The sequence below is a fragment of the Buteo buteo genome, chromosome 11 (assembly GCF_964188355.1).
Source record: "Buteo buteo chromosome 11, bButBut1.hap1.1, whole genome shotgun sequence".
NCBI lineage: Eukaryota > Metazoa > Chordata > Aves > Accipitriformes > Accipitridae > Buteo > Buteo buteo.
The window spans coordinates 2195363-2223273 of NC_134181.1; the positions used below are offsets into that span (position 1 = coordinate 2195363).

The window sequence follows — 27911 nt, forward strand, 5'->3', positions numbered from 1 at the left end:
TCAAGGGCTCAATTTTCTGGCTATTTAGACGCAGAAAGATTGTGATTATGCCAAAATAGGCATCTCAGAGGCGGCTGCACGTTGCTAAACCCTTTCCTGTACCTTTTGGGTTGAACGGAGGCTGCGGAGCGTCCAGCTGGGATGGAGCTTAGCCAGACCCAGGCTCCCCGCTCCCTTCCCCGTCCCACCAGCATCGGCTCTTGTGCACATCACGAGAGGCTGCTGGGATGCGGGATCCCGTGCCAGAGGTAGGACGTGGGCTATCTGCCTCCGGCACCGTGGCAGGAGCACCGCCGCTGCCGGCGTCACCCCGGCAAAGAGCAGGGAGGCAGAGGGCTGTGGCTCTGGGCAAGGTGAGCGGCGCGGAAAGCAGAGCTGTAAGCCATGCCCTTGGGATGAAGGGCTGTGAGAGCCTGGGTGGGTGCAGGGGTGGTTGCTGGCATCGGCAGGAGGAGGATCTGCGTTTCTTGTGGGTTTAGCATCGACGGCGGCCAGGGCAGAGCTGTCCCTGCCACGGCATTTCCATCTGTGCAATGGGATTCCTGAGGTGGACCTCGGTTTCAGGGCGTCCTCTGAAAAGAAGAGCTGGGATTGATCCAGGAGTCGGGCAGCACCCTCCTCGGGGCACAGCCGCGGGATGTCCCGGACCCTGGCATCCAGCTCCTGCCACCACTGCTGGTCACCTGCCCAGAGGGTGTCACCACATCTGCCTCTCCCAGTTCCTGATCTTTCATGGACTGTGCTCGACACTGCAACAGGACCGACTAATTTTCATTTTCCATTTGCCATCAACCAAATTAGTCTTGGATTTTCCAGTTTCATCATTTCAAAATGAAACTTCTGGGTGTTACCTGCAAAGGCAGGAGAACCACCAAGCCTGTTCCTGCCTCCCAACTGGCCACAGACCCGGCTGGACTTTAATCCTTTTTCTTGTCTTTTTTTGCATTTCAAATTGAACAAGAACAATGAAGGAGGGAACACCACCTTCTTCTTCTACCCGTCTTTGACCCGGACATCCCCCAGTCCCGCAGGCATCATCCCAGAGTTACCGTGCCGTGTCCGGATGGACACGCGCCTGCTTGAGCCCTGCCACGGCCAGTGGAGAGCTGGCACCGGCGATGCACTGGGGACACGGGACCGATCCTGGCATCGGGGCACCATGTCTAGTCCCGCTGCATCCTCTAATGTCACCGCAGCCATAAGTTTTCCCAAATTTCTCCTAACGCCTTTTAGGCTTTCCCCCTGCACCCCTCTCCATCCCGGTTCCCCTTCACACCAAGCGGCACAGACCCTCTTTAAACTCTTATTGTAGACGCAGCGGTTCAGCCTGGATTTTGCTCGAGCGTATGAATAAAAAGAATCTTTTCACAGAGTTTCAAGCCGCATGCGTGTTAAAAAAAAATAATAAAAAGATGAGGAGGGGGACAAGGTTGCTGCCCTGGTCTGCAGCCACGACTGCCAGCACCGGGTCCTCCCTCAGCTCGACACAGAGGGCTGCAGTCTCACCCCGAGGTGCGCCGGCAGCTCCCCTGCATGTCGAGATGAAAGGACACCTCACAATTGCTGCTTAATGCCGGATAAGTGTTTTTCCTCAAAATTATGGGAGAGGAAATTCAATATTTTTTTAGGACTTGGCTTTGCATAATAACGACCGGCGCGGGGAGAACAATTCCGTATTCATGCTCAACACAAACAAGCACCTTCCAATAACCTCACACCTCTGACTCCAGCCCAGCCACGGGTCAGGCACCGGCTTGTCCCCAACCGTCACCCGCAGTGCCAGCACATGCGCTCGAGGCCACCCGTCTCCCGTGGAGGGCAGAAGGGCAACAGTGTTGTGTTGTGTCCACGTTTGGGGGCAGATGCCCCCCGAGATGCTTCACGAGGCTGGGAGATGCAGGATGCAGAAATACATATATATAATAATTATAAATATGTATTGTAAAGCAGCAAGGGGGTTGGGGAAAGAAAGAAGGTATCCTCTGGGAAGAGGAGAAAGGTGTCTCATCTTTGTTATGGCAGGAGTACGGCAGCTTTGCCCCGAAATGCCCGATTTCTGCTGGCACACAGACGAAGCCTAGCAGAAATATAGGGAGAGCCATCCAGAGCGTGACTTTGGCCAACACTCCTGAGAGGTTTCAAAACCACGGAGAACAAATCTAAGTCACATCAAACGAATGAAGACAAGGTTGTTTCAGCCACACAAAAACCACTCGGGAAGCTGAAGGTGGAGACCCTGCAGCCCCACAACGCACCAGACCCCACTTTTGGGCATCTCTCCCCAAACATCTCACCATGTCCATGCCCTTGCACAAGCCCAACCTGCTCATGTCTTCCACCATTGTGGCACCCAGCCTGGGTTATCCTGGACCAGCCCCAGAGGCTGAGACCCTTTTTACACATATTTCTGAAGAGGAGCAGATAGTCCAGCACCTCCCCACGTCCTCAAGGAGAAGGACCTCCATCATTCACCAGCTGGACCCCCGGCGACGTTAGGTCTCCGCTGAGGGCAGCCAAGGCACAGAGCGTTATTTACATTTTGATAAACACTGACACATCTTTTGGAACAGAAGGCAGCTTTCGAAATACACAGCAAAGGGGGGAAAACGAGCAGTGAGTTCACCAACCAAAACTTGCAGGGAAAATGTACTCAACAGAGCGTAGGTAAGGGACTGGGGTCCACGTTCCTGATCTCATTTCTTCCTTCACCAAATCCTGGTTCTTCTTGTCTCCATCTTTTGCCATTTATTCCCTCTGCTCCCCTGCAGCCCTTTCTGAGCAGCTGCCCTTTGCTAGTAAACAGCCCACAGCCCCAGGGCCAGCTTTCCCAGCACTAAAAGCCCACTTATTTCTGTTTGTCTTGACAAAACAGTAGCAGATTTGTGCTATAAATCCCCATTAATGGAACAATCTACGTTGGCTTGTTCCCATTAGCACTTTCCAAATGAGAAGAGGTTTGTGTGCGCGCACATGCGTGTGAGTCTACGCACACATCTCCCTCCTGCAACAGCAGCCAGGGCTTTCAATTCAACATCTTCCCATTAAATGCCAATATTCATAAACAGAATCTAAATATTTCAAATCCCGACAAATTTAAACATACAAATGTCTTGTTGAGTCATTTCCTAGAAGGCTTCTTTCAAACAAAAGCCTGACACTTAATCCATGCATGCTATTCATGGAAATGGGGGGAGCGCAGGAGCATTTGTCCAAAGTATATGAATGGCCCTTATGCATTGTACAGGCACGAAAAGGATTTGAATAGCCCCTATGCATTGTACAGGCACGACATAGCTTTTAGCATCGAGGCGAAGGAGGATAAACCCAACGTGTGACGAATCCTCAATCTATTGCCAGATATCCTAAATATCCACCGAAAATCAATGAAATCCTCCAAACCCGGTGCAGTGAGACGTGTGAGCGCAGTGCCCTGATGCTCAGCCCTAGCTCTTGCTCCAGCCAGCCCAACCCCTCAGCCTGCTCTTCTCCGAGGCATCTTTCCGAACAGAGACTTTTCCAGCAGAAGCAACCGGGTTTGGGGAGCAGACCCCGCGTTTCACAGCAGACTGACTCCGATGCGATGCAGAGTACACCTCGGCTTAATTCAACAGCCAGTCCCTGGTGGGGATTTTGGAAAGATGAAGCCCTCAAAGGGGTTTTGCTCAAGTGAGAGCGAGGAGCAGAGGAAACCCCTCAACAGCAGCTCAGCCTCGCTTGCTCCAGCTCTCTGCATTTTCCAGTTGCCATCGCAGAGCAGATCTTCCAACAGCCTCCCAGGGGGATGCAGCAGCTACACCGGCCGCAAGGCAATGCATGGATATGCTCAGCTCCCCATGGCTTTCAGGCCACCCCAGTCACATGCAGCTCTGCAATTCCTGGTCTCGCTGACTCAGCCTTGCCCATGTCAGGTTCCAGAGTCCTATTTAAACCTCTTGATGTGGATAGGGGAAAAAACCACATTAAGAGCCTGGCAGTGAAGGTCTCCAGGGAAGTGCACATGGGTGCACGTAAAAGCAGGAGATCCAACAGTCCGGAGCGGCAAAGGTGGTACCGGCACAGCAGCACACTCCGTGCTGTCCCAGGGGCTGGGGAGCTCCTCTGTTCCAGCAGAAAACCAGCACTTACTCCTCTCTCTCCATCCCCTCCTTGTCCTGGCTTTGGCTACGCAGCCTCTGCATGCTGCAGCTGGGAGCACTGCTGCAGGGCTGCCTGATGGGTGCATCCCGGTGGGGTGCATCCCGGTGGGGTGTATCCCGGTGGGGTGCATCCCGGTGGGGTGTATCCCGGTGGGGTGTATCCCGGTGGGGGGCTGCCCGATGGGGGTGCATCCCAATGGGTTGCATCCCGATGGGACGTATCCTGCTGGGGTGCATCCCAATGGGGTGCATCCTGCTGGGGTGCATCCTGGTGGGCTTTATCCTGCCGGGATTTATCCTGCTGTATGTTCGCCTGTGGCAAACAGGTGGCGATGTTGTACTCCAGGACTTCAGCTTCCAGCCCCAAAAAGCCGGCTGCTGTCAGAAATCCGTGCTGGGAGTCTCCCCGGCCCGTGTGCCCCCCAGGAGGCAACAAGAGAGGTGCCCTGATGAACTCAAGTTTTCTCCTTCACTTTAATTATAATAAACGCAAGCCAAAGCCTCTCTTTCCATTCCTTTTTAATCAAGGCAAGGGATAAAAAGTCCATCCTTTGCAAGCACATTTTTCCCTCGAGCTTTGAAGCGAAGAAGAAAGTTAGACTTGCGAGGGGAGCGGAGAGGATGCGTTGGGGAAGGTGCATCATCCCGTGGCCGCAGGCACAGGAGCTGCAGTTCAGATGCACGGACCTGCGACATCGCAAAGGTACGTCTCAAGCAGAAGGAAAAATTCCTGCAGCAAAGCAGAGATCCGCCCTGTCAAATGACTTCCATCCACAGCAGGTACCTGCACTGCCTGGGTTGGAGCATGGAGTCTGCGGGGACCCGCGTGCACCCAAGGCACTGGAGCAGCGGGGAAGATAACCGGGGCCAGATATCTTGCTTGGGGTTATCTTGCTTGTACCTGCTGTTTACAGCCCTCCAGAGCCAGCGGTCCGGGGTCTCGCACGAGACCGGCAAGACGGTGCCTCACCGGAGGAATTCTTCATCTCGGAGGGAACCAAGCGCCTGCGGCGTGCTGGATGCTGCGCACGCAGGGATCGCTTCGTGCGTGTCCCCGAGGGATGCGGCACAGGGACCAGGGGCACAGAAGGGACCAGGGCTGTGGCAGTGCTGGGGCAGATGCTGGCACAGCAGCCCGTGGTCACCGCTTGCCCCATGCCCCTGGCCGCTTGCCCTCCAGAGCAGCTGGAGCAATGCCGCCTAACACCTCCATGAAAGCAGAAGCTTCCGAGGGCTTTGCATCGCTTCATCCTGCTCTTCCAGAGAAGCAAATCTGAAGTCACTGGAGTCCTTCTCTGAACAGAGTCCCTGTCCCTGCGCTGGAGCCTGTCTCTGACACTTGTCCTTTGAAAGGAAAGGTGGAAGCTCAGGGAAAAGCTCCTCCGAGCCTTGCCGTCACCACGCCGCTGGGCAGGAGGTGCCCACGCAGGGACACGGTGAGCAAGTCGCAGAGTAGTGCCACGTTCCCACAGACCGATGCCTTTTCTTAGCAAAGCCCTTGCGGCTCTCAGCACCGCAACCAGCCGGGCTTGCGTTTCACCGGCGATGTCAGATGATAGAAAGCAAGGGTAGAAGGGTTCCAGACAGTACCAGGATGAAGGCCTCCATCCTCTTAACAAGTGCTGCCGGTGCAAAAAAACAGGTGAGTGTGCTATGGAGGTGATGGCCACAAATTCAAGGGGATCCTCAGCAGGTCTTGGGGCGGTGGAGGCTGGAAACGTGAGGGAGCATCCACAGGCATGGTGAAGAGCGGCAAGGTGAAAAATGATGGTCATTTGCAGGTGAAGAAAGCAATTCCCAGGGCGAGGCGAGATGGGCTCTGTGCTGTAGGATGTGTTTAAAAGCAGGTTGGGAAAAGCAGCTGCATTTCTCTTCTTAGAAGGATTATCTTTCCCTGACTTTCTGCCTGTCTTCAGTGCCTGTCTTGCAAGGACCTGTATTTTGCTGGCTAACCCACAACATACAGCCCAAAAGACCCATCTTGCAGGGGGGACAGGAGTCATCTAAGGTCACAACCAAACCGCTGCAGAGCTCAGGAGACGGCTCCCCTCTACCAACCCCAAATCCCACCTTTCCACAACGACCAGCATCACTGAAAAGTCAGAGTCTGCAACACAGCCCACGGGACGGCAAACCAGCCCTAGCAATGACTGCCTGGCTCAAACGCATGCGCTTTTCCTTGCAGCAAGCCTTACCGTCCCCAAACCCGGACAGATTATGGGAGCGCAACTTGCCAAGAGAGCCGGGGAACGCCTCTGCAGACGAGCTCGGACAGACGGACGTCTGCCCATGGAGACGGGCTGCCTGTACAGTTATTTATATAGTGCCAGACAGCGACAGCTCAGAGCCGAAACAAATCTACCTGCACGTGTAAAATGCCTTCGCTCGAGCGATGGCTTCCAGCCCTTCCACCAGCAGCACGGCCATCCCGGGAAAGCTGCCTTGGAAACAGTGCACTGGATAAACCCACTTTTTTTTCAGAGGTTTGCAGAGTAAATGTTAGCTTTGTGCTCACTCGGTATTCCCTTGAACCTTAGCAGTGGGATGGGCACCTCCGAAAGTGATTCCTAGTCTCCCACCTTTGGATGGAGCCCGGGCATCTCCCCGGGACCACTCAGCCAGCTCCTGCGGGGCACCTTCCCTGAAATATTCCCTGTGCAATCCAGATCTTGAGGATCTGCATAAAAACCCAATCTCAAACACCGCTGGGATAACACCCTCCCTTCATCAGCTGAATTTCCCTCTCTCTTAGCTGGCGCGTGGTCAAGGCTTGAGGACCTGACCTGCAATGAACTGCACTGGGGTGAAAGCTGCGGCCCAAAATGCACAAAGAAATAGCACACGACATCGGAAATGCCCCGCAACTAAGCATTAAACCCCCCCCCCAGTCTTAAGGACAGAAACCCGTAAATCTCAGCTTCTCGCTCAGGCTATCTAGCAGCCAGAGAAATACACTTTATTTGAAATGGTCATAAATATTCGGGGATGTCTAATCTCCAAGGGCCGGCAGATTTGATGTGTGGATGCTGTCATCTAGGAACGAGCGGGGAGCAGCAGACATGCACTACTGACTCACACAGCAGAGATGCTGGGAATCAGCTGCAGTTCCCCTGTTTTCATAATCTCACATATTTTATTTGCTTAAGGTTGTTGGTAACTGTTGCTTAGTAGTGGGCCACTGGCCCTTTAACACCTTTCTCCTCCAAGGAGAGCCAGCCAAAGTGGATGGTGGAGGATCCAAGGGTGTTTAAAGCCCATGGGACCTGCGGGCAGCTCCTGCAGGCTGACTTTTGGTTCCCTGAGTGCTACGGTCCCCCCAAAATCTGCAGCAAAAATCAGAACAGCACAACTAGTTACTAGCACATTTGCATCGGATGCACAACCAGCCGGTTACGGTGCGACTCGAGCTGATTCGGGGCTTGGGAGATTGACAAAATCCACGTCCTTGGTGGGATGAGGTGCGTTCCAGGTTCAGAAACACACTCCCGTCTCCCTTTGAAGGCAGCTGGAGCCAGCCTGACGGCCAGGCTTTGCCACCCGCAGCTGGCATGGCTGCATCTGGACCTGGTGCTGAGTGCGGAGCTCAAATCCTACCCACAAAAAAAAAAAAAAAAAAAAAAAAAAGAGGAATTGGCAATTTTAGCTTTTTTTTCTTGGGCGGCTTGGTACAGCCACAAGCCCTGCTGGCAGCCAGCTGGGAGGGCGCACAAGGTGAATCTCTGTCTCCCCGTTTTAAATGATTTGGGGTGTATTAAGGAAAAGTCACCCCGAGAGCTCGGAGCGGCAAGTCGGGCCGGGGAGGCTGTGCAGAAGCAGGTTGCAGCCCCCAGGAGAACTTGCCAAGGGTCACCTGGGCTCGCCCACCTCTGCCCACAGCCAAGGTCCTTCTGCGGGTCCTCTGCTTGCCACCCACTGTGGGCAGGACACAAGGTGCTGGGGACGGGGAGCTGGGCAAGGGAGTTAAGAAAGGAGGCAAATCTCCTTGAATTTTCTCTTATTTCATTAAAGCTGCACTTGCATCGGAAAACAAGGAGCCGGTGCGATGTCGCCGGGCGCAGCAGGGATGCAGAGCTGGGTCCATCGCGAGGAGCTCGCTGAGATGCCACCCCAGCGTGCGATGCACATGGACGAAGGTGCATTTCCCAGCGCAGATTGCTCCTGCAAAGGGAAAAAACTCCCAGGACGGCGGTCCCGTGGGCATGGCGGGGTGGCGGGGACATCTACCTGTGCCCCTCCACTGCCCAGGGATGGGGGTTTTTGGGGGTCTGCTTTGGGCTGGGGTGCAGCTGAACAGAGCGATGTTGCTTTTAGAGTAACTCTCATTAAGATTTTCTAGCTATAATGGGATACGAGGAAACAAGATGCTTCTGATGTAGGATTAAAAAGGGAATCGTGTCGCCAAAGTCGCTGGGAGTCCCTAGGCCCCCAAAATTCAGTTAATGTCGATATAATGTTAACTTCCATATGGATAAAATCAAGGGATTTATTTTTTTTAAGGAGGTATTATTTGCAATGACGAGCGGGGTATTACAGGAGTTCACATAAACCCAGAAGCTGGGTGTCTGTCTTCCTCGAAATACACTCTCAGTGTCACAAGCTTGGATGCTTCTGCGACAGGAAAATTAAAACTACGGTGAGGCAGAAAATGCAAAATTTGGGGACAGACCTGAAGACAGGCTGAGGATCTGTACGAGCGCTAAGCTCGATGCAGTAGTTGAGTTGTCAGCTCATTTCTAACCACTGTAAAGTGATATACGCTCATCTTATCCCAGCAACAGTCCCAGGAACTCGTCATCTTGAACGGCTTAATCGCATCTGGTTAGGAGCAAAACCTCTTCTGCATATTTTTCTTTCATTTACGATAAACAAAAATGCATGTTTTCATGGTGTGACTTTTTGTAAATTAAACAGCACTGCCGAGTCATCAGCTCTGGAGTGGACTTGTCTGCATAAGAGTTACTGGGTTTAGCCTTAAGGCAACTGCTTAACTAAAACTTTGCTCTGTCCTAAGTTTCTAAATTATTCCAAAAAAGCCATTTTTTACAGAAAAGGCAGGACCCGAGCCTATGAGCCACCGATGCTAACGTGCAGAGGCTCTAAGAGCAAGGGTGATAAAACCTTGACACAGTTTCTTTGCAAAACCACAGGAGAGGAGAACGATATTTTTTAATGCTATTAAAGCTGCCCACGTATTTTTCAAAGGGGGACCAGAGGCTGAGGACCAAAGGCAGCTGGGTTCCGCTTTACTCGCTGTTCCCGAGGGCGGCTTTCCTGCCCTGCTCTCCCGGGAGGTCCGTACCTGGGCGCGGGGGACGGCCAGGGCTCGCCGGGGCATCGCTGTCCCCGGCCCCCGCTCCGCAAACTTTCCAGCTGCGGAGCGAGCACGAAACACCCGCCGTGTTTCCAGAAACATCCCCCTTTACCCCACCCCCAGCATTTCCACAACCCGACCGCCGGCAATACAGAGAAACCCACGGGATTTTTCCAAGAGAATGCCCTCACCTTTCCCGCGGAGCCGGGAGCTGCCCTTTGCTGTCTTTCTAGTCTCTCACTGCACTATCTCCAGTCTTCCCGCAGCTCCCGCGGAGCTGGAAATATCATTAAGCTCCAGTGAAGCAAAGCAAAAAAAAAAAAAAAAAAAAAAAAAAAATCCCAGGGAAAGCGTTGCAATATCCAAAGGGAGGGGAGCGAAGCCAGCGGGAACGGCCGAGCCCCGGGTCCCTGCGAGCCCCGCTCCACCTGCACGCGCCTTGTTGGGATCCAGCGATACCCCGTCCGGCATGGAGCAGGCATGAATACTTCTCTGGTGTCTGCTGATGACTTCACTTCATTAGCATGCTCCTGATAGTTCTCTCTGACCGTCTTTTTTACTGACTTTAAGGCTCTGCTAATCAAAATACTGTAGCATTTAACTATTTCCTGACTCCGGGGTTTGGAAAGACGAAGCTCCACGGGGTGACAAAACCCGACCGGGAGCAGAAACGCGAGCCGCGGCGTGCAGCGGCCCCAGCCTCCATCCACGAGCAATTCGTGCTGTTGGGGTTTGCAGGTCACGGCTCCGAGCGCGTTCCAGTTTTATCTACTTAACGAGGGCGAAACGCTCCTCTGCTGTGCCGGACTTTTTAGCGCAGGCGGATGCAGAGAGGAAAGCGCCCTTCCACCTTTGGGGATGGGATTTCCCCCAGGTAATCGTTTTATTTAAAGACAGCTCAGGCAGAGCGTGAAGCAAGTTCGTGCGCTTATTAACCTACGGCACCAGGTCAAGCGTCCCTTCAAGACGGGGAGGCGAGACCCAGGCGGGTCCCAGGCGATGCCACCCTCCAGAAGTGCCGCTGCTGCCTTCGCCTTCTCGCTCACGTGCTGTGGGAGCAGAGCTGACTTTCGGAGGGGAAGAAAAGCTGCGTAACCCCCGGGTTTAGAAAAGGGGAAAGCAAGGAAAAAATAAAGCAACTCCGCTGAGAGCACACCTGGAGCGTGTGGCAGGGGCGAGGACTCTGCTGAGGGTGCCAGCCTCGTGCTTTCTCCTGAGGGTTTCTAGCTGGTTTGGAGTCCATGTCAGGTTTTACTTTAACAAAGAAAAAACAGGAGTGGATTTTGCAACAGTGGGATAGGAAAAAAAAAAAATAAAAAAAAAAAAAAAAGAAAGAGAGACCGCATTAAGCGTATGCCCTGTTTTCCCTGGTCGTGCAGCTGGTTGCACGTACCCGTGCATTGTACCCACGATCGCGGGTGACGGTGTTTCGGTGCCCATCTTCACCCTGTGCAGTGCCGGTGCGGGCGGGCGCTGTGTCCCGGCACACATAGGTGCCACGGCGAAGGATGCCCGGCCGTGCCGGCGCGCAGTCGCGCACACGTGTGTGTGCACACACACGCCGGGTGGGAACACGGGGTTTAACTGTTTGGGTGCCTGCTCTGAGCACCAGCACTATTTCCAGGAAAAAAAGCCATGCCTGCACTCTTTGCCCAATTAACACCCTTTCCTTATAACCGAGAAAACTGGCCCCCAAAAGCCTTTAATAAAGGCCTGCTGTGGGGTTTGGGAACCGCGTCCGAAGCTGCCGTAGCAGAAGCAGCTGTGGGGTCCGTCGGGCTGGAGGCCTGATTCATACCCAGCAAAATGAGGTCAGGAGCAGATGAGTCTCCGAACATTCATTTCTTCGCACAGGAGGTGACCCACATTTTTTACTCCTGATTCACAGCTCAGCTGCAGACACGGCTATCTTTAGCCCCAGAGAGAGACGCGCAAAGGCCGAGGGCCCCTCTGCAAAAGTCGTAAGGTCCAGGCTTCAGAGGGCTATGATTTTTTATGATTATATATATACCTTCCCCTGCTTTCCACGGCGTCTCTTGGAGGAGAGCGGGACGAGCTCCAAGCGCGGGTTTGATGCACTAAGCAGAAGAAGTCCCGCACGGGCTCTAGGAGCCCGAGGGTCTCCCCGGGATGCACCCACTGGGTGCCCACCCAGCCAGAGCCCATTGCAACCCATGCTGGGACCCGCTGGAAATGGGGTCAGCTGCAGAGGGTCAGGGCATTGGGAGAGGGGGGGGATTTCCAAAACCATCTCGCTGATGGGGATACACGGGTTGATGGGAGCAAGGAGCCACCAGCACCCATCCTGCAATAGCCCCCAAGATGGGGGCCGGTCTTTGTCCGGTCATCGTGGCCCCCCCAGAAGATGGGGGCTCTGTTTATGCTGTTAGGGACAGAGGATGCTAAACAAATCTGTTCCCTGCTCCAGCTGGTCCCACCAAAACTCCCAGGCACTTTCCCGTGCCGTGGAACAAACTCTTGCGGTCGTGGCCGTACCCAGCACCCAGAGCGCAGTTGCACAAACGATAACATTTTGGCAATGTTTATCCTTCTCCTTCAGGGCAGGATTTTTTTTAATCTGTTTTCAGAGCCCTAAAGCACATGTTTACTTTTGTGATGAGTAAAGTCTCCAGCACTGGTGTGGGGGAGCCTCCAGCGCTGGTGTGAGGTTAAGCATGTGCTTAAAGGGCTTGGACTAAAAATTGCTTTACTTTTTTTTTTTTTTTTAAGCAAGACTACAATGCAGCAAGAAACCCATCCCTGGGACTGTTACATGAGAGTAATGCACATAAACAAGAGGGTTGCTCCCTGCAACCACCACTCCCCTCCTTGGGCAGAGCCTTGGAGAGAGAAATGGGCTTTATAGCTGGCCCTAAATGGCCCCGATTCAGACCTGCAACCTGTCACCTGAAGACATTACTCGGTATCCAGAATCAGTGCCCAGCTTTGTGCCTTTTTGGCCAGGCACTGGCACAAATTGCCTAAGTACACCGACCTTCTCACAGACCAAGAGGTCTCCAGGAGAACCAAGTCAGGAACCTGAACAGGGTTTGCCGGATCCCGAAAATCACATCAAGCTGTACTCAGAAGAGATTAAGGAGCTAGGACATGTTTCGCAGCATCCTGAGATTCTCTTCTACTGCCAAGCAGCAAATGGCCCCTGGTGACACCTTATTTCATCCCACCAGGGCGGATGGGAGGGCATTTGTTCACCAGCTTTTGCTACAGATGGGACCATCCCATCAGGGACCATGCTGGCAGTCTCCCTTCCAGCTTGCAAACCCATAAATATCCCCCTCTCGCAGCAGCGAGGGCTCTGCTGAGGTCATCACGTCAGGCATATCTTCACCATAACCTTGATTTCTCTCATGGATTTGGGTGGCCTTCCTTTGAAAGCACATAGCTCCCAACAATTCCTTTTCCTACAGTCAAGAAACAGCGATTTAAAAGCCAAAAACCCCAAGCGATGCTGCTTAAACCAGCAGTGTCAGATTATAACCAGGGGGAGAAAGCCCATGCACGCATCCAGCGTGCACCAGTAGTGTAACCACAAAAAAATTTGCAGGTCTGGAGTTTCTTTGAGAGCTAATGTGGACTAGCAGAGAGTGAATTTAAAGCCCAGCAGCTATTCCTGAATTGTTCCATGCAGGGACACCAATCACACAAAGCTGATGCCCCACCAGGTCTCCAGATCAGGCAGGTTGGGATCGGTCGGTGCTCTCTGTCCATCCCTCCCTTTCTCTCCCGGCTATACCATGGAATACGACTCAACTATTTCATAACAAACACAAGTTGGGTAAAATCAAGGGAAAAAAAAAAAAGCAGCAGCAGCACATGCTTTCTTAAATAATAAACATATAAAAATGTTAATTAAATCATGCTTTTCAACAGAGAACGATGGGAAAATACTTTCACACAATGCTGAAATCAACACAGCTTGCTTTTTTTAATGTCTCCTTGCAGCCAAGGAGATGCAAAGACCAAGCGAGATGCGGGGCGCGCACTATGCAAGCACTGCAAATCAAAGCGAGACACTTTCTTCTGCAGGAAAGCATCTTCTGTGCTAACGGAGGATGCCAGATGACTTAACATGCCATGAACGTCGCTCTAAATAAGTCTGCGGTAAACAGAGATATGAGACCCAGATGTTTGATACTGGCCTCTAATTTTGTGTGTCCACAACCTCCCAGTTGTGCTTGCAAACCGCCGTGGGGAAGTTAAAAGCTTTGGGGCCTCCCACCTGGGAGCATCACCCCTCCAAAGAGGGCACGGGTGAAAAACCAGCCTCTCAATTTGGGGCAAATAGCTCCACAAACCAGCAAGTAGACACCTGGGAGGGTGAAGGGTTTCTGTAGTGCCTGGTTGTTCCCTCGCAGACGCGTGAGCTCAAGCAGGGCAGCAGGGGACGTCTGCAGGGGCTGAAATCCTTTTCATCCCTACCAGGGTCTTGGTGCGTGTCCATCCCTTCCAGTAACAAACCTCAGTTGTCCTTCCTCAGGGATGCTGCCTTGTTTTAATGACAACTGTTTCCCCGGGTCCCCCCGCGAGGTGAGCCCACCTTGCAGAGGGGTCTGCTCGGTCTCGTCTCTGCTTCTGCATACCCCCGTCTGCCCCGGAGCTCTGCAATGGTGCCAGCACCAGCAATTAAGAGAGGCTCGTGCCACATAAAAATTTACGGAATAAATCCTGCCGGGATGCAGGAGACATTGCACAGCTTGGTTTCCTTCTGTCTCCTTTCAGATCCTGAAGACCATAGGTTCGAAACAGTTGGCTGCAGAGGAGCTACGAGCCCAGGCTTAGAGCTCCCAAAACTCCCAAAGCTCCATGCCCAAACCTGGGAAATGAAGGCTCCTGGGTCCCTCCTGGACACAACCTCTGTCCCAGCAAGACCAGTGCCCTCTCTCCAAAGCAAGCAGAAGGAGAGGGGCAGGCACAGGAGAGCACGAGTAAACAAATTCCTCTGCAGCCACTCGCCACTTGTAATGACTTTATGGTCTAGTCATTCCTACAGCTTTCTTTTCTGCGGCATTACTCATGCTGCTGCAAGCTTCTGGGGAGAGTTTTGGTGTCAGGCTTCCCCAGTTGTCTCGCTTAGCGTCATGCATGACCCAAATATTCTACTCCTTCTCTAGAAGAACCCACTAATAGTTGTGCTTCTCCTACAGCCTCTGCAAAGGTCAAGTGTGGATGCTTGGTGACTATCAAGCCTTCCCCACCCCACCAGGTCTTTACCAGCTATAAAACATATAGCTGGAAGGCTTGACAGGCTTTGTGTGGCTCCTTGTTGGCTCTCTAGCAGCTCTGCCCTTCCTAAGCGCTGCTGGTGGCAAGGGGCCAGGGACACCCACAGAGCGTGCAGCCACGAGACGGGCTCGGTTATCGGTGGTAAGCTCCTCGCCAGCTGCTGGCTGGCACTGCATCGATTCAGGCTTTGCTATTTAAAGTCTTGAGCATTCATGGAAAAAAACCCCCAAACCCAGAGTGAGTCAAATGGCAAGGGAGATGGAGGTACGCAACAGCAAGAGGAGCAGAAACGGCATGCCTGGCATCGTTAATGGGCTCTAACGCTTTCAACAGCCACGTTGTGCTGATTTCTTGGGATTCTCCGAATGCCTTCTCGGTGCTCACCAAGAGAACAGCCCTCTCCGAGCCAGCCCCAAAAGCACCAGGCAACTCCTTTGAAACCTGCTTATGAAGCTGCCGAACAATAGACGAGGCAAGATCCTGTGGACGGGCTCCAGCCTGCACCAAAGGCAGAACGGTGACGAAAAGCCAAAGGAGAAGGGACGTGGAAGCAACGGGCTTCCTAGAAACCCGACAGCCACTGTGCACATGGCTTCTGTAGCGAGGAGGAGGCATTCAGTGGCCTCTGTGTTGTGGGGAAATGCTTTGGGATGGTATTGAAGTGGCCTGAGTCAGACAAAAGCATTCTGACAATAACGTTCTGAGGCCAGAAATTAAATCGGAACAAAAAGTTGGAACTTGCCCAGCAGGGATAATACGGCATGTGTAAGAGCTCGCTGACTCCCAGCTGTTTGGAGAAAGCCATCCTTGCCACCATCCCCAGAGCTTTTCCTCCACCCTCTTGTAGAAAGTTCATCCCAGTTCTCATCCTCTCAACCCCACCAAGTGATGCTGTCATTCCAGAGCAGAAACAGTCTGGCTCTGCTGCCTCCACCCCTCGTCTGTTCTTCCTACGCCTTGAGCGAGGGCAAGATCCTCCTACGCGATGCCATGGTGAGCTCTTGCAACACAGAGCTGCCTTCAAGAACGTGGTTGTGGCAGCCACAGCGATTTGTGCAGATGGAGCCAGAGCCTTCAACATGGACAGGAGGCCCGTTACTGAGACGCTGAGCTTTGCTTCTGCAAGAAAACCCCTGCTGAAATGCCCCAAGAGTTCAAACACTCATCTAAGCAGGGACGGGCTCCTCCAGCATCGTGGTGCGGCTGGAGAAGAGTGGGTTGGAGCGTCACACCACGTGCTCCCACGTACCCCAGGACCTCCGTCCCAAAGACAGGAGCTCCAGAGGCCAGGCCCGACCTCGGATGCACAGTCCTCCCGTCCAGCCTCCTCCTCCCCGTCTCTAGAGAGACCTTCTCGAGGAACATTTCTGGCAGCAACTCCCTTTCTCGCCATACGCGACAGAGCCCTGATAAGGGGGTGCAGCCCCAGTTGCTGACCCCAGCTTCACATCAGTGTGATCCGCCGAGCAGTGGGTCTCCCAGGCAGCCCCACTGTGCTTCCAAAACAAGCCTCCCTGTGAAACGCTGGATAGCCAGCATGTGTCTCCAGCTATAATGCAGGCACGAGCCAGAAAAACCGTCAACATCAAAGACTAGATCCATACATCCAGCAACTCAGGACAGCAGGGGGGGAAGAAACGGCCCCCCCAATTGGGCAGAAAACTGTCAAGCTGCATTCTTGGGAGCAAAGTTTTGTTGACACCGTTTCTGCCAAGGGGAGAGGGACAAGTGAGTGAGCTGAGGCCACCGAGACAGTACAGAGGGTCACCAGGAAAAATGCAGATGCCATAGACAGCAGCCGCGCAAGCAAAGGACACGATGGGAAACGCTTCCAAACTGCTTCAGAAGCGAAGAGGCAGCGCTTCGCTCGAGACGAAAGTAAACAAGCCTCACGAAGGGCCGAATCCAGCCCCTTCTCATAATGCTGCCGCTGCCCCCAGCATCTCCAAATGCCTCACTGGGGGCCGAGAAAGGAAAGCAACTGAACCGAGAACCGGCCAGATTGAGTCACCTTTCCCAGCCCCCGCAACATGCACTTATTTCAGCAGTCACAGAACAATATTCTTCAGATATTCATCACCCTTTGGAAGCTGGAAAACCCTTTTTTCCCCCTTCCCCTGCCAGGGTTTGTTTTCCTCCATCACCTAAGACAGCAGCTCGTTGCTGTAGGGCTGCTGCTGAAGGCTGGCTGGAAGTTCACCAGTCTGCGATGGGGGAACGCTTGGAAAAGTTCTGTATTTTGTTTTGCACAATATAGTTACGTATTTGGGGTTGGGGTGGGTTTTTTTCTATTTTTTGTTTTGCTGGAGTGATATTTTTGATGATTTGCAGTGGGGCAGTGAGGAGCAATACAGCAACTATTTTTTTTGTGGTCTCGGACAGGAACGAAGAGAGTTTGCAAACACCTGCAGCCAGATTATTTCTCACCCAGCAAAGCAGACACGATCCCCTCTCCTGTCCTGCTTACCCAAACCTGTATCACACTTATGAATGTCTTTATCAAGAAAATACCAGCTTTGAGGGGTGATGCAGGAGCCTGGCATGGCAAGAGCAGCTCTGGGACCCAGCACAAGCCCCAGGAGCAGCTGGGGAGATGCTGATCCCCAGGCAAAACCAGCACAAACTAATAAACCAACAGAGATTTGCTGCTCACGCGAATACCTGCTGAGAAGCCCCATTCCCAAGGAGAAAGGTGACTTTTCCAGCACAAGAACCACCACTCGGCACTTCGCTAACCCCAACACCCAGTAAATCATCCCAGTCTCAGGTAGGGGCTGGAAAAATAACTGATTTTTTTGGTTCATTGCAAATTCCAGTGAACCTGGAGGGGGGAAGCACTCTGAGGTTAGCTCAGAGAAAAAAAACTTGAGGCTTGATGAGCTGAAAAGCTGTGGGAAAAAGCTGTTTCAGGGTGAGCACAGTACCTCATCCAGACCAAATCCGCCTCAATTATTGTGGCATTTTGGCCTTTTCAAAGGAAACCGAGGGTGCATCCATTCCCAGATAGGAATTTAAAATGTTTTGAAATGTTCCAGGTGTTTTAGGATGCATTTCCCTTCAGTCCAAGGTAAGCGGCACAGGGAAGCGGGGCAGGATCCGTGCAGCAGCCCGCTGCCGTGTCCTTCCCTTTTACAGAAACTGTTTTGCTCAAAATTTCCCTTCCCATTTGCACTGCTTTGTTAAGGGACAGGCTGGATTTCTCAGGACTCTCGTCTTTCCCTTTGTTTTGTTTCCCAGGGATTTCTCCATCGGCTTTCTCCCCTGTCGTAGCTCCTGGGGTTCGGGTGCAATAATACACTCCAGGCAGCCGAAGAGACGTGATCTTAAAACAATAACATAGAAAGCACTTCGATTTTCATCTTTGGCCTCTAAGATCCATTTTTTTTGAAGTAAAAAGGACCCTGATGCCACACAGACCCAGCTTTGCAAAGCACTTAAGCCCAACGATAACACTAAACGGGTGCAAATTGCCTCCCGGCGTCACCAGGACCAGCAATGGGCTTAAAGCACTGTGGGCGCCGGAGCAAGGCTCCAGCATCGATACTTTGGGAAAAGCCACCTCTTCTGGCTCCTACGTCCCAGCAAAGACCTGCACAGCATTAACAACCATTGTAACTCTTTATAAGCGCGATGCCCTGGGAAATAAGCTGTCCTCGCCAGGTGGAAAATGCCACCATCCAGGCAGGTGCTGCGGAGCCGGCTCTGGCCAAGGCATCATTCCCGCATCGCATCGCCGTCTGATAGACCCTGGATGGGCTCAGGCCTTGGAGAAAAGCCACCTCCGAGCATTTTCAAAACCCAAGAGCTGTGCTAGCCCTCCCCTTCCTCTTTTTCTGGCAGCTTTTTAATGAATACTCCCGTTAAAAACAAAGGAAATTATATTAAAAAGGAGTGTGTTAAAATAGCTTTAAGGGCCTGACTTTAACTGACACCTACAGTTACAACACGTTTTGCCAGAGCGTGAATCATGCACAGATTATCGGCCAACATGGGTGATTTCCATTATGCAGCCTGGAGTAGTTCAAGTCTGCTGGGCTGTTTGTACAGAGCTTGGCACAATCCGCTTGGATCTTCTCCCGCTGGTGGTATAATTTCATTTAAAAGCCTTCGCCTATTGTAGCCCTCCAAAGCAACAGAAACGAAAGGAGGGGGAAGGGGGGGGGGGGGGGGAAGCATTTTTTGTGGCTGGCCCAAGCTGTAAAATAGAAATCTTCCAGCAGAAAGAGGAGAAAATGCGTTTTTCGAAGACATGTGTCTTCGCTTGCTGACCCTAGCAGGGAGAGGGGTTTATTTATTGGCTTATTAACCACGAAGGCAAAAGGAATTTGATGGATTTCTTAAGTGGCATCTTGGCCCATTAAGTTTAGGAGTCTTCAGATTCATTTGGACCCTGCGCAGAAGTCACTTTTCCCTCCACACATGACCCCAAAAAGCTGCTCTCCTCCAAGCATACCCAAACTTTCCAGGTCTTCTTGCTCCGGCACTCGCCCACATCCATACTTCTCAAGCAGATCCTCCCTGCCTTCCTGACAGCTTGGACCAGGCTCACGGGAGAAAGACAGCCAAAAAAAGCCATTTCTGGGATATTTTTTAGAGGTTTGGTTTGGAATTTTTGCTCCTTTTTGACACATACAACAGCAACACCGCCGAGGGAAAACTCGCTGCTTGAGAACAGTGCTAGGTCAGAACATTTGATTTCTAATAAAAACGTAGTTATTTTCCAATTTTACAAAGGAAATGAAGGTTTAAAGTTTGGTCAAATGAGGTGTTTTCACTTACAAATCCCACCTAACCTGGCCTCAAGGGAAAGCCCCGTCGGCTTTTGTGGGGTGGGAGATGGGGGTCCGTTCCCTCGCGTGAAACGAGGACACCTCTGACCACGCAGGGCCAAGTCCCTATAAAAAATGTCAGGTTTAGACGGATGGGCTCCGGGTCCCCTTGGAAGCTGAGGCCAATTTTGCATCCTCTGCTGCTCAGTTATTTTATTCCTAATAAATATCGCCCCCTTCCCAAGCCCTCCTCCCTTGCAAGAAGCCACATGCCATAAGGACCTGGCTGGGCTCAGGGACACACAGACCTAAAGCGATTCCTCAGTCTTACAAGGCAGCAGCCAAATCCCAGGGCACTGCCCCAATTTGCTTTATTTTTTCCAGATCTAGAGATGATTTGAACCATGCAAAGACGAGACGTGCATCCCGCCCCAGCATCCAACCGCTGCCGGATCGTCATCTTGTTTGGGGCGCTGGTGCCGTCGGCCACATCTCCGCAGGCAGCTGGAAAATCCCATGCCCCCCTTCCCCAGGGGCAAAACAATCCCAGTCGCCACCAGAAATACCACCTGGGAAATATTTGGAAAAAAATATTTGTCTGCTAGGACACATGCCTGCCCCATCTGTGGACCAGGCGAGGGCTTCTGCGCTTCCTAGGATGGAGCGGAGAGGCAGAGCATGCTCCAGGCGCGCAGCCTGGAAAGCCAACGTCGGTTCTTCATCAGCAGGCGGGTGAAAAACTGAAAAGCCTGAGCAGAAAGGGCAGGTACCTTCACGGAGCTGGCGGAGCGTCTGTCAGCGGTGGCTGGCTGCCAAACCCCTCCTTTTTAGTCTGCTACCGCTGAATTTTCTAACTGCCCGCGGCTCCGCGGTTTCACGTGAGCATCTTCTGCCTCGACCATTGTTTCCAGTCCCACCTGCTCCAGCTTCCCCGCCGCCCCGAAGGCTTCGGCAACGAGTTGCGGCATGTGGGATTTTTTTTTTTTTTTTAGCAGCCTGACACATGCCAAACCTGAGAAAGGAGCTTGATAAACCCAAGGTCAGGAAGGAATTTTAACTCAGCTTAATTGCTAGGAGGCAATTCAGATCCGTAACGTACCTAGACGGGCAATACAAAGAAGCGAGACAGATCGTGTGGGAGTAGATCAGTAAAAGCTACAGAAAATATAAAAGGATTAGCTTGATTTTTTGTTTGGGTTTTTTTGGAAGTCACATGTTCTGCCAGGCTTTCTTGGAGGCACACATTTTTGTACCTCAGCCAGCCTTGCCAGCCTCAAGTATGCAAAAGTCCTGAGTCAGATTTCGAAAGGCAAAGCGATACTGACTTAAAAATAATTAGACTGAAAAAAAGCACTTGATTTTCTATTCTAATCTCTATACTCACTCTTACAACATTGGTTTTGGGTTTCCAGTTACATTGTTTTTATTCTAAATGAACCTGCGAACCTCCGTGAATCCCCTGCCTCCGGCAGCTGGGGCTTCAAGGCCCCCGGCGAGTATCGCAGGATTCGGGGTACCACCGTCAAGGCTGGGGGAGCTGCGTTTTTGCTGGGGGGGCTGCTTTCTGCGCTCATTCCTCTGCTCTGTCCCTCTCCCCATCCTGAGTCTGGATCCGGCCGCCGGTGGGGATGAACCGCGGCGCTCGGCGCTGCCGCTCCGATGCTGTACCTGCGGCCGGAGGGGAATCCTCCTCCGGAGCGGTCCAGCCAGCACCTATCGCAACCGCAGCCTCCGTGCCAAAGCCTACAGTCGGGAATAAATCCCTTTCCCTGCTTTCAGCTGCTGGATCCGGCGCTTCGGCCAGAAATCTGGCCGGTGGGTTCGAGCCCGTTGTGCCTCGGCCGCCGCCTCCTCTCGCGCTGCCCTCCCTTCCAAGAAAAATGGAAACAGGAGACGAAGGAACTTTCCTATACTGCATCCAGCTTTGCCCGCTGCCAGATTATCATCATGATATTATATTAACGTGCAAATCATGATTGCTCACAATAAAAAACATAAAAAGAACAGAACGTGCACGCCAGCGAGAAGCAAAGCAGAAAGCGCATGACCTCCAGCTCAGCCTTTGGCAGGACCTGCTGCAACGGCAAAGCGCAGACAAACCGGGACGGTGTCACCAAAAGGGTCCGGCTCAGCCCCGTGCAGGATTTGCCTCCCAGAAAACATTTTTAGCAGCCAAGAACCCCCTCTCCTCTATTGCCCTGTGCCGTATTTTGCCCAAAAGGGCTCCCTGAGCTCCGTACAGGACGCATCGTGCCAGGCATCAGCGCGATGGGGTCATCACGGTCTGCCCCAGCGACATGGGACAGAAGGGAGATATGACCTGGGTTTATGTGATTTGATTCGGGGGGATCAAGAACAAGTTGAATCAGATTCTTTTTTTTTTTTCTTTTGAAGACACAATAATCTCTAAACTGACCCCCTTTAAAAAGCAACGGTAGCCTCAGGAGGCAGGATTTCCACCCATAAACTGTTCATTTAAAGTGCTTATAGGTTCAATCCTCTGGCTTCTAGGTTTCTGCATGAAAAAATCTGAAAGCAGCAAACGCTACATCGCTGCTCGCATTTATTCAGGGCTTCCTACCCTCTGACAATCCCAAAGCTCGGGAGATTGATGCTGCTTTACAAACCATTGACTGCAGAGACCCACGCGAACGCGCCGCCGACGTTATTAAAGGAACATTGAAGTTGCAAAAGCAAAGTTAGGAAATTCCAGATTTACCGTTTCCTGGGCAACCTCAAAAAGCCTCTTTGTGTCTTTGCATTTCCATACCTGCTTTTTCTGCCGGCCCCCCTCCCTCCCCCTGCAGCAAGCCCGCTCTCGCCTGTGCGCGTCCCAGTCGCGGACTCCCCCCCAGCCTCCCCTGTCCCCAGCGCTCCCAGTTTGCTTCGGGAGGCAGCTGGTACCCCAGACGGACGGGTTATTTGGGGTAGGGAGCACTAGGGATGCTGGAGCCCCAGCGGGAGGATGAAGGGGATCGCCGGAGCGTGGCGGCTGCCTCCCAGCCCTGCCGTCCCTCGGCGTGCCGATAGCCACGAAGGAGCACAGGCGTGCACGCTCCACAGCGGCGGAGTCCCCGCTGATGTAAAATGAAGATGCCGGGTGGATTTCTGTGGTTTGAAGGAGCGGTGAAACTGAAATCGGGTCCCAAGCTGAGATTGCAGCTATTTTCCAGAGCTGTTTTCAAGCAGTATCAGTTCCACCCTGAAACGTGAAGGCATTCCACAAATACCCCCCATCCACAAGTCGCCAAAAATGCCAGCTTATCTCCTGAAAGCATCTGCAGGGTGTCAGCATGTGTGGATACACACAGGCTGGGGAGGAACAGAATGGACAAGGCTGGCTGAGAATTCAGATAAAAGTAGGAACGAAACCCCATCAGGACTGTTTTGGGCAAAGCAGTGTTGCGGATCCGGTTCCTAAACTGATAGTTCTTTTTTTTTCCATCCATCACATCAACACTGAACCTGAGGAGCTGGTACTGGAAAAGACCCGGGAAGCCAAAGAGAAAAGCAAAGAAATTATTTTCAGGACCCACCTCAGGATCTTAGAGAAGAATAAAAGCAAAGCGTGGCCTGGGCACACCACGACATGGCCAGGGCACATCAGCCTTGCGGGTCCTGATGGCCCCAGGAAGGTTGTGTGTATTTGCGTGCGTGTCAAAATGTCCGTACGCTCTTAGATATGTGCAATAAACTCAGCAGCGCAGAGTGCCAGCTTCCTTCAGCTCCGCAAGTCACAGCCTAAGCGAGCTCCAGGAAAATCAAAACAAGGTAATTAAGAGCAGATTTGGCCTTTAGCACTTTTTGTATACAAAACATTTTGGAAACTAATTAAACCACCATCCAAGGCAATATCGTTACGTGTCCAGAATGCCACGAATGTACTGGCGAGTGCCTCTGCCTGAGGATGGGGAAAGTATCAATAACTCCCAACTGGGTGTGATGGAGCTGCCGCATCTGACATCCCCAACATCTCACAACCAGCCTTCAGAGGCAGGCGCTGGATTTACGAGGTGTCAGAGAGAGGAGGGGATGTCACTCACAAAGGATCATTCGTTTTTCTCCCTGCCGGAACCACTCTGTGTGTTTTTAACCGAGCTCCAGCTGAAGGGAAACCTGGCTTTCTGCTGGTGGGGAGCTGGGCTGGACTGGGAGGAACAAGTCACACCAGTGCGCTGCTATTGGGGAGAAAGCGATGCTGCGGCGAGGGTCTGGGACAGAGCTGCCGGACCATAGTTTTATACCTCTTACAGATGCCAGAGCTTCTCAAACTACAAAATATTCTGATATATTAGAAGAGGGACAGGTGGCAGAAATCTCTTCTGCAGGAATGGGCTGTGAGCCGGAGCAACCTCGGGACCGCTCTGGGGCACTACTGGCTTTTTGGTGACCCTCACGTTTGTTCCTGTTTTTCATTTAAGCAATGGAAACAGAAAAATGTTAAGCAATGGAAACAGAAAAATGTTCCTTTCCTGAAAAGTTTAGCAAAGCTTCCCTCAAAGGGGAGGCAGCAAAAACTGAAGCTGCAGGACAGGACTCAAGGAAAGCACCATCAAGGGGCAGAAAACGAGGAGCCGCTGACCCAGAAGGATGGGGACAGAAACTGCAGCCCCACGCTGGTGCTTTGTGAGGGCTCCCTACCCGGGGTTTTCCAAAAACTAAGACAACCGGATGGAAGAAAATCTATATTTATGCTGTGAGGCATCTCAAATGCATGGAAAACATCTTTCCTATGCACTGGTACAAGACATCCAGAAAGGAGGAGCTGCCTCCAGCCACCATCCTCGTCTCATCCGCATCCCTCCAAGCAGCCTGGGTCATTCAGCAGCTCGTCTCCCCCGATTTGTGATGAGTAAATGGCTTCTTAGCCCCTTCATTCCCCCGCATGGGTTTTGCCGGTGTTTTTGAGCCCCGTCTGTGGGATGTGCCAGCCTGCTCAGCAAGCAGATCCCTGCGGAGGTTGCGGTGGCCCCAGGTGGGACCAAATTTGTCCTGCTGGTGACTGCATCCCGGCAGCATCCCAGTGACTGCATCCCCGTGGAGATGGACGGAGCGGTACCCCAAAAGCCCGGCCGGGCCAACGGGCAACCATAGGGCTGCAAAGAGGAGTAACAAAATACCAGAGAAAGCGCTGCTGGGCCGGGATGTGTAAATCAGAGAAACAGAAGAGGAAGAAGAGGTGGCAGAAAGAGCGGGGCCGCGTACGGAGGTAATTATTGACACACACACAGATAATAATGGATGCGGATGCCAATTCCCAGGGGCACCGCACGCCCCTCTCCTAGGGAAAATGACGCATTGCAAAGAGGATACTTCCAACAGGCCCCTTTACTTGTCCTCTAAAATTTTGGCATCCCGTCTCTCAGAGGCGGTCTGACACCCCAAAACTGCCCCAGACCCACATAAGAAATGTTTCTTGGCGTTGGCTCACGCTCTCTTTCCATTTTCCAAGTCTCTACAACTATTCAGCTTTTATATAAAAACATAGGCAAAATATATGGTGGGGCGATAGGAAACAGAAATGCCCCACTCTTTCTCTCCAACAAATAAATTAAACCCCAACTGGGCTGAACTTTACCTGGCCATGTATTTTATTAGTAATTCAAATTATTTATTGATGCCTTGAGATGGTCCCTATCATGGTGTAAAGAGACTCAGCCGTAGCCACATCCCAACATCTCCACTGTGTATCTGAGCAAAGTGTTCGCTTCAGCTTGCATCTCCAGACAATAACAGATAAAAATAATAAAATTGCAGGAAATTAAAGATGCATAGTATTTGTCACCACTTCTATGCCACAGCTTTCACCTTTTGCTTTTTGCTCAGCAAAACCAGACAGAAACCATTTTCTCTGCCTGCTTATTCTTGGTCAACCCTTTAAAATTCAGACCTTCTTGGGAGGAAACCCAGTAAAGACTGACCTTTCTTAAAACACTCGTAAACCTCTTCTAATTTTTCCTTTTGCCTTAATGTTCTATGTTTTTATTGGGATCCAAATGTAGAGTTATTCTCCATTTTTATTTTCCTCCCCTTTTTTTGCCACTGAATCTGACGGCAAACATCCCAGCGGAGGGGGAGTTTTCCACCCTTTCTGGTAGCAAATTCTTTATGTTTCATTTTAGCCTTTTGTGGCTTCAAAGAAACAGCTTGAACACCAGAAAGGGTCCAGATTGGCCAAGGAAATATGAAACATCGTAATATTTCTAATGTTAGAAGAATTTTTAAAAGGTTACATAATGGAAAAAACAAAATATGAAAACCTTGTGGAAGCAAGGAGGTTCCTCGAATGCTCCTGCCAGCCCCCCTGCTACTGCAAAAAAGGGCAAAAGGCGGGGGGGGGGGAAATGTCAAAAATCGCCCTTAAAAGCAAATTTCACCCAACAGAAGGAAAAGCATTTTAAATCCTACAAAGCAGAAAACACTCCAAAATGGTAAAAAGCTTTTCTCTACGTTTTTCTCATAGCTGACCTATTCTAATCATCATTTTCACTCTCTTTTTCTGGCACGCCAGCCCAAAGCCGCTGTGTGCATGTCCCTAAAGCTGCCTATGGACTTTCAAAACCTATTTTAATGGAAATGAAGCAGTAATGGAAACATTTCGATTTCCTATTAGCTCTCCTAAAGCCTTTGAACTACAAAAAAATCTAAACTTCAGGCTTAAGCTGTGCCGACAGATGCACCTCTCTAATTCCGTTTGCTGTTGGTCTGCAGGGCTGGCCTGACCCAAGCCCTGACCGCGATGCTTCGGGCTGGCAGAAAAATCCAGCTACCCATCGCTGCTGGGTCCCGCGAGCCTCAGCGAGCAGGCGCTCACTTTGGGTACGGGCAACAGCATTTCAGGGAATATTTTCCTTACGCGGACTAAAATAACGCCAGCAAGAAGTCAAGGTATCCACCCTGCCCATCATGAGGAGCTCGAATCACCAAGCAACGTGTAGCGGCGTTTTTGGGCACATCATTTCTAAACAGCTCTAATGGAAACCAGGCACCGGTTTATTCGCTTTTCCCTCTGGCTTATCAAATGAGGTGGATGTTACCACTTGGTTCCCCAGCCAAGAAAAGCTCCCTTTCTTTCTCTTTTGTTTTCAGCTGTTCTTTCGCTTGAAGAATGAGGTGGTTTATGAGGATTTTCTTCACGGGGGAAAAAACATTCTCCAAACTATCAGCCCGTGCAGGCAGAGAATAAGCTGATTTTTCAACACTTCAGAATTATGTCATAAGGGCCCAGAAAGAGGCTTTGGCGAATACATAAACACAGAATCCAATAGAAGTCACAGAGTGATTAACTAAAACCAGTGTTTCCAGAGAAATAATATCTACACAAACAGCCACATGCTTTGTTTAGCTAAATGAGTAACAGCGATTCAGCTGCCGCCAAGTGTCTTTTTTTTTTTTTTTTTTTTTTTATTAACTAAAACAAAAAAAAGATTTGAGAAAGATTGGCTTTTTTATACAAAATGTAGCGTCGGAAGCACAAGTCCTACCTGACGGGCTCGACCTTGCGAAGTTTTGCCTTTATGGGATGTATTATTGCCACATGGTTTGGGGGTCTGTGCCCATAAGCATGGATGAGATCAGGGATGAATGTGTGTCCCCCCCCTCCCCGTGCCCGGGAGCAGGCAGCTGCCCGCTCTGCCTGCACAGTTTGCCCGAGCTGCCCCCAAGTGCTGTTTGGGGACGGGATGCTACGAGCCGTGATCCGAAGCCCGCTTCTGGCAGGAGCGTGCCGAAGGAAGGGGAAACTCCTCGTTACAAGCTCATTAATCATCAGCGTGGTCCCGCTGGACGCCGATACTTGCTACCCGCTTCTCCAGCCGCAGGCAGCGCTGAGACATCAGCATCTCGTGCACCGCACACGTTTCCCACACCGACCGATCGCTTCGCACGAGGCACCGTGCTTGGCTCGGCCGCCGAGGTAAGAGGAGGGTGCAAAAATTGCTGATTTTTCACAGGTCAGCAGGTCCAAAGCAGACTTTAAACAATATAATAATAGCAATAATATCGCCTTGCCTCTCCTAGGGCAAGACTAACCCCTCGCAAACATCGGGCTGAGCCCTCGCAGCTGCCTGGAAAGGGATCTGGAAAGGGATGGTGGGTGCATCGCACGTGTTCCCCATGGGGATCCCCCCCTAAGGAAAGGAATCGAGGGACGAGCCTGGCAGCACACGACAGTGGGGGCACTGCCCGTCCTCCCTATTTTACCCTCCAGCTCTCCTCACCCGCATTCACATCTGCTTTTGCTCCTTTCCTGGGTGCCAGCTCCCTGCAGGTCCCAGGGGCAGCACCGTGCACAAGCCACCCCATTCTGAAAGCGATGCTCCCCCCTCCATCCCCTTGTCCCCCCAGCAAGATGCTCGCGCTGGGTCCCAGCAGCATCTTCCTCGCGAAGAAGAGCCATCGTGGTGGGCTACGGACGGAGAGGCAGCCCCATAGCACAGCCAGCTTGGTGAC

At 51.9% G+C, this 27911-nt stretch overlaps 1 protein-coding gene across 3 annotated transcripts in view; it reads right to left on the reverse strand.

The window, feature by feature from the left end:
• The window catches only part of ZNF469 (zinc finger protein 469), a 255902-nt gene that overhangs the window by 59276 nt on the left and 168715 nt on the right, over positions 1–27911 (reverse strand). The window lies entirely within an intron of this gene.